The sequence below is a fragment of the Oncorhynchus mykiss genome, chromosome 23 (genome assembly GCF_013265735.2).
Source record: "Oncorhynchus mykiss isolate Arlee chromosome 23, USDA_OmykA_1.1, whole genome shotgun sequence".
In the NCBI taxonomy this organism is placed as follows: domain Eukaryota; kingdom Metazoa; phylum Chordata; class Actinopteri; order Salmoniformes; family Salmonidae; genus Oncorhynchus; species Oncorhynchus mykiss.
In genome coordinates this window covers 6,648,510-6,658,509 of record NC_048587.1, presented here as the reverse complement: position 1 = coordinate 6,658,509, position 10,000 = coordinate 6,648,510, and positions in this window count along the sequence as shown.

The window sequence follows — 10,000 nt, the reverse complement described above, 5'->3', positions numbered from 1 at the left end:
GGACCTCTCCTCCTCTGCCAGTGATGGGTGGCACGGTGGCCCTCTCCTCCTCTGCCAGTGATGGGTGGCACGTTGGCCCTCTCCTCCTCTGCCAGTGATGGGAGGCCCTCTCCTCCTCTGCCAGTGATGGGAGGCACGGCAGACAGAAAGACAGAGGGAATGATGGGGAAACCCTAGCCACTGTAGCACATGGTTAACAGTCCTCCCTGTATCGCCTCGACACACACCTGCAACACAACACACACACACACTGGGTTAAACACACTGTCTTCAAACACCTAGAACACACACTGGGTTAAACACACTGTCTTCAAACACCTGCAAAGTAACTAGGGATGCCATGATACCAGTATCCCAATATTTTGTCTGTGGGAAAAACTATTTTGTCCTTTAAAAACCTGCAGTGTGTAAAATACTGTGTGCTGTAGCTTGGAAAATAAATCAATGTGACTCTGGAGGACAACATAATGATGTTTGTTTCCAAAACTACCGATGTTTTCCTAAAGAAGCTTAATCCATTTTGTGTTTTGTTCCTTTTTAATTTTACCAGGCAAGTCAGTTACGAACAAATTCTTATTTTCAATGACGGCCTAGGAACAGTGGATTAACTGCCTGTTCAGGGGCAGAACGACAGATTTGTACCTTGTCAGCTCGGGGAATTGAACTTGCAACCTTCCGGTTACTAATCCAATGCTCTAACCACTAGGCTACCCTGCCGCCCCATTGCCAGGATACTAACGAGATTCACCATACTGGTATCTGTAATGAGGTGCGTACTGGTATCTGTAATGAGGTGCGTACTGGTATCTGTAATGAGGTGCGTACTGGTATCTGTAATGAGGTGCGTACTGGTATCTGTAATGAGGTGCGTACTGGTATCTGTAATGAGGTGCGTACTGGTATCTGTAATGAGGTGCGTACTGGTATCTGTAATGAGGTGCGTACTGGTATCTGTAATGAGTATCACCGTACTGGTATCTGTAATGAGGTGCGTACTGGTATCTGTAATGAGGTGTGTACTGATATCTGTAATGAGTATCACCGTACTGGTATCTGTAATGAGGTGCGTACTGGTATCTGTAATGAGGTGCGTACTGGTATCTGTAATGAGGTGCGTACTGGTATCTGTAATGAGGTGCGTACTGGTATCTGTAATGAGGTGCGTACTGGTATCTGTAATGAGTATCACCGTACTGGTATCTGTAATGAGGTGCGTACTGGTATCTGTAATGAGGTGTGTACTGGTATCTGTAATGAGGTGCGTACTGGTATCTGTAATGAGGTGCGTACTGGTATCTGTAATGAGGTGCGTACTGGTATCTGTAATGAGGTGCGTACTGGTATCTGTAATGAGGTGCGTACTGGTATCTGTAATGAGGTGCGTACTGGTATCTGTAATGAGTATCACCGTACTGGTATCTGTAATGAGGTGCGTACTGGTATCTGTAATGAGGTGCGTACTGGTATCTGTAATGAGGTGCGTACTGGTATCTGTAATGAGTATCACCATACTGGTATCTGTAATGAGGTGCGTACTGGTATCTGTAATGAGGTGCGTACTGGTATCTGTAATGAGGTGCGTACTGGTATCTGTAATGAGGTGCGTACTGGTATCTGTAATGAGGTGCGTACTGGTATCTGTAATGAGGTGCGTACTGGTATTTGTAATGAGTATCACCATACTGGTATCTGTAATGAGGTGCGTACTGGTATCTGTAATGAGGTGCGTACTGGTATCTGTAATGAGGTGCGTACTGGTATCTGTAATGAGGTGCGTACTGGTATCTGTAATGAGGTGCGTACTGGTATCTGTAATGAGTATCACCGTACTGGTATCTGTAATGAGGTGCGTACTGGTATCTGTAATGAGGTGCGTACTGGTATCTGTAATGAGTATCACCATACTGGTATCTGTAATAAGGTGCGTACTGGTATCTGTAATGAGGTGCGTACTGGTATCTGTAATGAGGTGCGTACTGGTATCTGTAATGAGGTGCGTACTGGTATCTGTAATGAGGTGCGTACTGGTATCTGTAATGAGGTGCGTACTGGAGGCAGAGAAGACAGGAGAGAGAAACCTGATTTACAACGGTGTCGTTTAATAAACATAAAACCACCGTAAATAAATAAATTAATGAATGGGTCAAACAAATCACGGTATCCGCCAGCATACCGTAGCACCAGCATACCGTAGCACCAGCATACCGTTGCACCAGCATACCGTTGCACCAGCATACCGTTCCACCAGCATACCGTAGCACCAGCATACCGTAGCACCAGCATACCGCTGCACCAGCATACCGTAGCACCAGCATACCGTTGCACCAGCATACCGTAGCACCAGCATACCGCTGCACCAGCATACCGTTGCACCAGCACACCGTTGCACCAGCATACCGTTGTACCAGCATACCGTTGCACTAGCATACCGTAGCACCAGCATACCGTAGCAGCAGCATACTGTTGCACCAGCATACCATTGCACCAGCATACCGTTGCACCAGCATACCGTTGCACCAGCATACCGTTGCACCAGCATACCGCTGCACCAGCATACCGCTGCACCAGCATACCATAGCACCAGCATACCGTTGCACCAGCATACCGTAGCACCAGCATACCGTTGCACCAGCATACCGCTGCACCAGCATACCATAGCACCAGCATACCGTAGCACCAGCATACCGCTGCACCAGCATACCGTTGCACCAGCACACCGTTGCACCAGCATACCGTTGCACCAGCATACCGTTGCACTAGCATACCGTAGCACCAGCATACCGTAGCAGCAGCATACTGTTGCACCAGCATACCGTAGCACCAGCATACCGTTGCACCAGCATACCGTTGCACCAGCATACCGTTGCACAAGCACTACAAGAAACAATTCAATATCAACCCTGTGTGGCAGTATGAAGGAGCTAGTTGATACAATGTGTTTTATCTCTACATCAACCCTGTGTGGCAGTATGAAGGAGCTAGTTGATACAATGTGTTTTATCTCTACATCAACCCTGTGTGGCAGTATGAAGGAGCTAGTTGATACAATGTGTTTTATCTCTACATCAACCCTGTGTGGCAGTATGAAGGAGCTAGCTGATACAATGTGTTTTATCTCTACATCAACCCTGTGTGGCAGTATGAAGGAACTAAACTCTACCTCAACCCTATGTGGCAGTATGAAGGAGCTAAACTCTACCTCAACCCTGTGTGGCAGTATGAAGGATCTAAACTCTACCTCAACCCTGTGTGGCAGTATGAAGGAGCTAGCTGATACAATGTGTTTTATCTCTACATCAACCCTGTGTGGCAGTATGAAGGAGCTAGCTGATACAATGTGTTTTATCTCTACATCAACCCTGTGTGGCAGTATGAAGGAACTAAACTCTACCTCAACCCTGTGTGGCAGTATGAAGGAACTAAACTCTACCTCAACCCTGTGTGGCAGTATGAAGGAACTAAACTCTACCTCAACCCTGTGTGGCAGTATGAAGGAACTAAACTCTACCTCAACCCTGTGTGGCAGTATGAAGGAGCTAGTTGATACAATGTGTTGTATCTCTACATCAACCCTGTGTGGCAGTATGAAGGAGCTAGTTGATACAATGTGTTGTATCTCTACATCAACCCTGTGTGGCAGTATGAAGGAGCTAGTTGATACAATGTGTTGTATCTCTACATCAACCCTGTGTGGCAGTATGAAGGAACTAAACTCTACCTCAACCCTGTGTGGCAGTATGAAGGAGCTAGTTGATACAATGTGTTGTATCTCTACCTCAACCCTGTGTGGCAGTATGAAGGAGCTAGTTGATACAATGTGTTTTATCTCTACATCAACCCTGTGTGGCAGTATGAAGGAGCTAGTTGATACAATGTGTTGTATCTCTACATCAACCCTGTGTGGCAGTATGAAGGAGCTAGTTGATACAATGTGTTGTATCTCTACATCAACCCTGTGTGGCAGTATGAAGGAGCTAAACTCTACATCAAGCCTGTGTGGCAGTATGAAGGAGCTAGTTGATACAATGTGTTTTATCTCTATATCAGCCCTGTGTGGCAGTATGAAGGAGCTAGTTGATACAATGTGTTGTATCTCTACATCAACCCTGTGTGGCAGTATGAAGGAGCTAAACTCTACCTCAACCCTGTGTGGCAGTATGAAGGAGCTAAACTCTACCTCAACCCTGTGTGGCAGTATGAAGGAACTAAACTCTACCTCAACCCTGTGTGGCAGTATGAAGGAACTAAACTCTACCTCAACCCTGTGTGGCAGTATGAAGGAACTAAACTCTACCTCAACCCTGTGTGGCAGTATGAAGGAACTAAACTCTACCTCAACCCTGTGTGGCAGTATGAAGGAGCTAAACTCTACATCAACCCTGTGTGGCAGTATGAAGGAGCTAGTTGATACAATGTGTTAAAGTGCCTTCAACTCCTCAACGAGTTAACTTGTAGAACTGTTGATGATAGGACGACAGGACAGAGCTCACCTCTGGCTAATTACCCAGTGGATGTGTTTATGTCTTATATATACATAGGTAACTGACAAAGGAAAGGAAACACTTGAGTAAATGAGGAGATAGAAAGTACATTGAAAGCAGGTGCTTCCACACAGGTGAAGTTCCCGGGGGGTTCATTAAGCAATTAACATCCCATCATGCTTAGGGTGGTGCATAATATGCCCAGTTGTCCATTATGTTGACGACCACGGCAAGAAGAAGAGATCTCAGTGACGTTGGTCTCAAAAGGGACACATGGGGGTTTAAAGGGTTTGTGTATCAGTCACCACGTCTCAACCCAATGGAACCCGTATGGGAGATTCTGGAGTCTGTGACGGCGTTTTCCCTCCATCATCAACGGAACACTAAATGATGGAATTTCTCACAGGAAGAATGATGTCACATCCTTCCAATAGAGTTCCAGACACTTTATGTTGGTGTTTCCCTCATTTTGTCAGTTACCTATAGATACAGACAGAAGCCTATAAGTAGTGGTATCAGCCAGCCAGACAACCAGCCAGCCAGCCAGACAGACATCCAGCCAGCCAGACAGACATCCAGCCAGCCAGACAGACATCCAGCCAGCCAGCCAGACAGACATCCAGCCAGACAGACAGACATCCAGCCAGCCAGCCAGACAGACATCCAGCCAGCCAGCCAGCCAGCCAGACATCCAGCCAGCCAGCCAGACATCCAGCCTGCAGCCAGTCATCCAGCCAGCCAGACATCCAGTCAGCCAGACAGCCAGTCAGCCAGACATCCAGTCATCCAGCCAGCCAGTCAGTCAGCCAGTCAGTCATCCAGACAGCCAGCCAGCCAGTCAGCCAGCCAGCCCCAGGACTACCCCAGGACCAACACTGTAATGACACCCTCCTGCCGTTAGAGGGCAGTAAAACCTACTCACACATCAGCAGCACATTAACCTACTCCGTTCCACTGAAGAAGAAGAACTCTGGGACTCCACTAGAGCCAGGAAAGAACAACTAATCAATTAGATCATCTCTCCAAACCACACTCGATTCATATTGAAACAATGAAAAACACACTTGATTCATATTGAAACAATGAAAAACACACTTGATTCATATTGAATCAATGAAAAACACATTTGATTCATATTGAAACAATGAAAAACACACTCGATTCATATTGAATCAATGAAAAACACACTTGATTCATATTTAATCAATGAAAAACACATTTGATTCATATTGAAACAATGAAAAACTCACTCGATTCATATTGAAACAATGAAAAACAAACTTTGATTCATATTGAATCAATGAAAAACACATTTGATTCATATTGAAACAATGAAAAACACACTCGATTCATATTGAATCAATGAAAAACACACTTGATTCTTATTGAATCAATGAAAAACACACTTGATTCATATTGAATCAATGAAAAACACACTTGATTCATATTGAAACAATGAAAAACACACTCGATTCATATTGAATCAATTAAAAACACACTCGATTCCCTTCCATAAACGGTGTTTCACCACGTTCCTGTTTTTCACTAAGTTCTTGTGGAAACAGGGTTAAACACCACGTGGACAACATTACCTCATCTGTGGATTAAATTACAATAGAATCACAACCACACCACTGGGACTACATGCTATATTATAAGATCAAATGTCAACCCTGCTAATCAAGTCCCAGGCCCAGATCCAGCAGAGAGGGAGAGGAGGATGTGTGTGTGTGTGTGTGTGTGTGTGTGTGTGTGTGTGTGTGTGTGTGTGTGTGTGTGTGTGTGTGTGTGTGAGGAGAGAGAGAGAGAGAGAGAGGGGAGGCAGAAGACGTCCTTGTAGAAAATGCTGAGATCATTAAAACTGATTCCTGAGTGTTACAACAGTCAAAAACAGTCAAGCAAAGCCCTGGTGGAATCAAACCATCATTCATTTATTCATTTGTACTGCCTCTGGAGGAAGAGCAGGAGAAGGATGGAGAGGTGGAGGAAGAGGAGGAGATGGTGGAGGAAGGAGACACACAGCCCTCAGTCAGAAAAGTCACTTTCATTGAATTCTCCCTCCCTCCCACCCATCCCTCCACCCCTCCCTCCACCCATCCCTCCCTCCCTCCCTCCCTCCCTCCCTCCCTCCCTCCCTCCCTCCCTCCCTCCCTCCCTCCCTCCCTCCCTCCCACCCATCCCTCCCTCCCTCCCTCCCTCCCTCCCTCCCTCCCTCCCACCCATCCCTCCACCCCTCTGATTAGCTTCCTTCGTTCCCCAGAACGGCCTCATCAGTTATTGGCCTTCTGCCAGTACTGTCAAGGGGCTTTGGGTAGGATTTGTGTGATACCCCAGGAACCAGCGAGGCCAAGAGGGAGACCCAAGGAGGAGCGGTGTCCCTCCCCCCAAACCTTGTGCTCTCCCCCTCCTTCTCTTCTCTCTCTCCTTCCCCCTCCTCTCTCCCTCAGGCTCTAAGGATGGGAACAGAGAGGGCCTCTAAGAGGGTTCATCTCCAATGCTAACAAAAATAATAACATTTAAAAACCTTTACACAGGCCTACCTGGTAAAACAGACACAGCCAAACAATGTGTTGTTATGGAAACCTTAGAAGCAGTTGTTTCACAACAACAATAACATTATTGAAAACAAGGATAGCAGCAGAGAGAGAGAGCGAGAGAGACAGCCTATCACAGAGACAGAGACAGCCTATCACAGAGAGAGAGACAGACAGCCTATCACAGAGACAGAGACAGCCTATCACAGAGACAGAGAGACAGACAACCTATCACAGAGAGAGAGAGACAGACAGCCTATCACAGAGACAGAGACAGCCTATCACAGAGACAGAGAGACAGACAGCCTATCACAGAAAGAGAAAGACAGACAGCCTATCACAGAGAGAGAGCCAGCCTATCACACAGAGAGAGAGAGAGAGAGAGAGATATCCTCCGTGTACAACATAGAACACCAAATAATGCATGCAGAGCAGAATTAGGATGATACCCACTAATTATCAAAATCCAGAAAAGAGCCGTTAAATTCTACAACCACCTAAAAGGAAGTGATTCACAAACCTTCCATAACAAAGCCATCACCTACAGAGAGATGAACCTGGAGAAGAGTCCCCTAAGCAAGCTGGTCCTGGGGCTCTGTTCACAAACACAAACACACCCTACAGAGCCCCAGGACAACAGCACAATTAGACCCAATCAAATCATGAGAAAACAAAAATATAATTAATTAACACATTGGAAAGAATTAACAAAAAACAGAGCAAACTAGAATGCTATTTGGCCCTACACAGAGAGGACACTGTGTGTCTCTGTAACTGTCGGTATTCATGATGAAAAGCTGTGTGTCTCTGTAACTGACAGTATTCATGATGAAAAGCTGTGTGTCTCTGTAACTGACAGTATTCATGATGAAAAGCTGTGTGTCTCTGTAGCTGACGGTATTCATGATGCAAAGCTGTGTGTCTCTGTAACTGACAGTATTCATGATGAAAAGCTGTGTGTCTCTGTAGCTGACGGTATTCATGATGAAAAGCTGTGTGTCTCTGTAGCTGACGGTATTCATGATGAAAAGCTGTGTGTCTCTGTAACTGACGGTATTCATGATGAAAAGCTGTGTGTCTCTGTAGCTGACGGTATTCATGATGAAAAGCTGTGTGTCTCTGTAACTGACGGTATTCATCATGAAAAGCTGTGTGTCTCTGTAACTGACGGTATTCATGATGAAAAGCTGTGTGTCTCTGTAGCTGACGGTATTCATGATGAAAAGCTGTGTGTCTCTGTAGCTGACGGTATTCATGATGAAAAGCTGTGTGTCTCTGTAGCTGACGGTATTCATGATGAAAAGCTGTGTGTCTCTGTAACTGACGGTATTCACGATGAAAAGCTGTGTGTCTCTGTAACTGACGGTATTCATGATGCAAAGCTGTCTCTAACACCGATACGCTTCCTCTCAGCTGTGAAAGCAGGGACCTTTCTTTCTCTTCGTAGATATTCAGTATCATCTCCATGTTTCTCCCAGCTGATTCATATCACTACAACCTTTAACTACCTCAGAATGAGTTGAAGAAGGATACCTGCCGTGTAGCAGAGTGTAACACTCCCACCAAGAAATACCTCAATAAAATACGAAAACAACAAACAACGCTCTCTCCTCCATTAAATACGACAACAACAAACAACTCTCTCTCCTCCATTAAATACGACAACAACAAACAACTCTCTCTCCTTCATTAAATACGACAACAACAAACAACTCTCTCTCCTCCATTAAATACGACAACAACAAACAACTCTCTCTCCTCCATTAAATACGACAACAACAAACAACTCTCTCTCCTCCATTAAATACGACAACAACAAACAACTCTCTCTCCTCCATTAAATACGACAACAACAAACAACTCTCTCTCCTCCATTAAATACGACAACAACAAACAACTCTCTCTCCTCCATTAAATACGACAACAACAAACAACTCTCTCTCCTCCATTAAATACGACAACAACAAACAACTCTCTCTCCTCCATTAAATACGACAACAACAAACAACTCTCTCTCCTCCATTAACTTGCTGAGTGTAGAGGGCAGTATTTTCGTTTTTGGCAACAAAAAAAATACCAGGAACTAGAATATGTATATAATTGTCAGATTAGGATAGAAAACACTCCAAAGTTTCCAAAACTGTAAAAATATTGTCTGTGAGCATAACAGAACTGATATTGCAGGCGAAAGTCTGAGGGAAATCCAATCAGGAAGTGACTATGGACCAGAGAGACTTGGAAGGGCCTATATAACAGTACAGACCAGAACCTACCAGGAACTATGGACCAGACAGACTTGGTAGGGCCTATATAACAGTACAGACCAGAACCTACCAGGAACTATGGACCAGACAGACTTGGTAGGGCCTATATAACAGTACAGACCAGAACCTACCAGGAACTATGGACCAGACAGACTTGGTAGGGCCTATATAACAGTACAGACCAGAACCTACCAGGAACTATGGACCAGACAGACTTGGAAGGGCCTATATAACAGTACAGACCAGAACCTACCAGGAACTATGGACCAGAGAGACTTGGTAGGGCCTATATAACAGTACAGACCAGAACCTACCAGGAACTATGGACCAGACAGACTTGGAAGGGCCTATATAACAGTACAGACCAGAACCTACCAGGAACTATGGACCAGACAGACTTGGTAGGGCCTATATAACAGTACAGACCAGAACCTACCAGGAACTATGGACCAGACAGACTTGGAAGGGCCTATATAACAGTACAGACCAGAACCTACCAGGAACTATGGACCAGACAGACTTGGAAGGGCCTATATAACAGTACAGACCAGAACCTACCAGGAACTATGGACCAGACAGACTTGGTAGGGCCTATATAACAGTACAGACCAGCCAACCATGGGAGAGCCTGTAGACAAACAGAGAAACAGACCAAGATTTCAAACACACAAAGTTTTTGTTGGAAAAGCTGATTCACAGCTTCCAGGTCCACAGAGAGCCA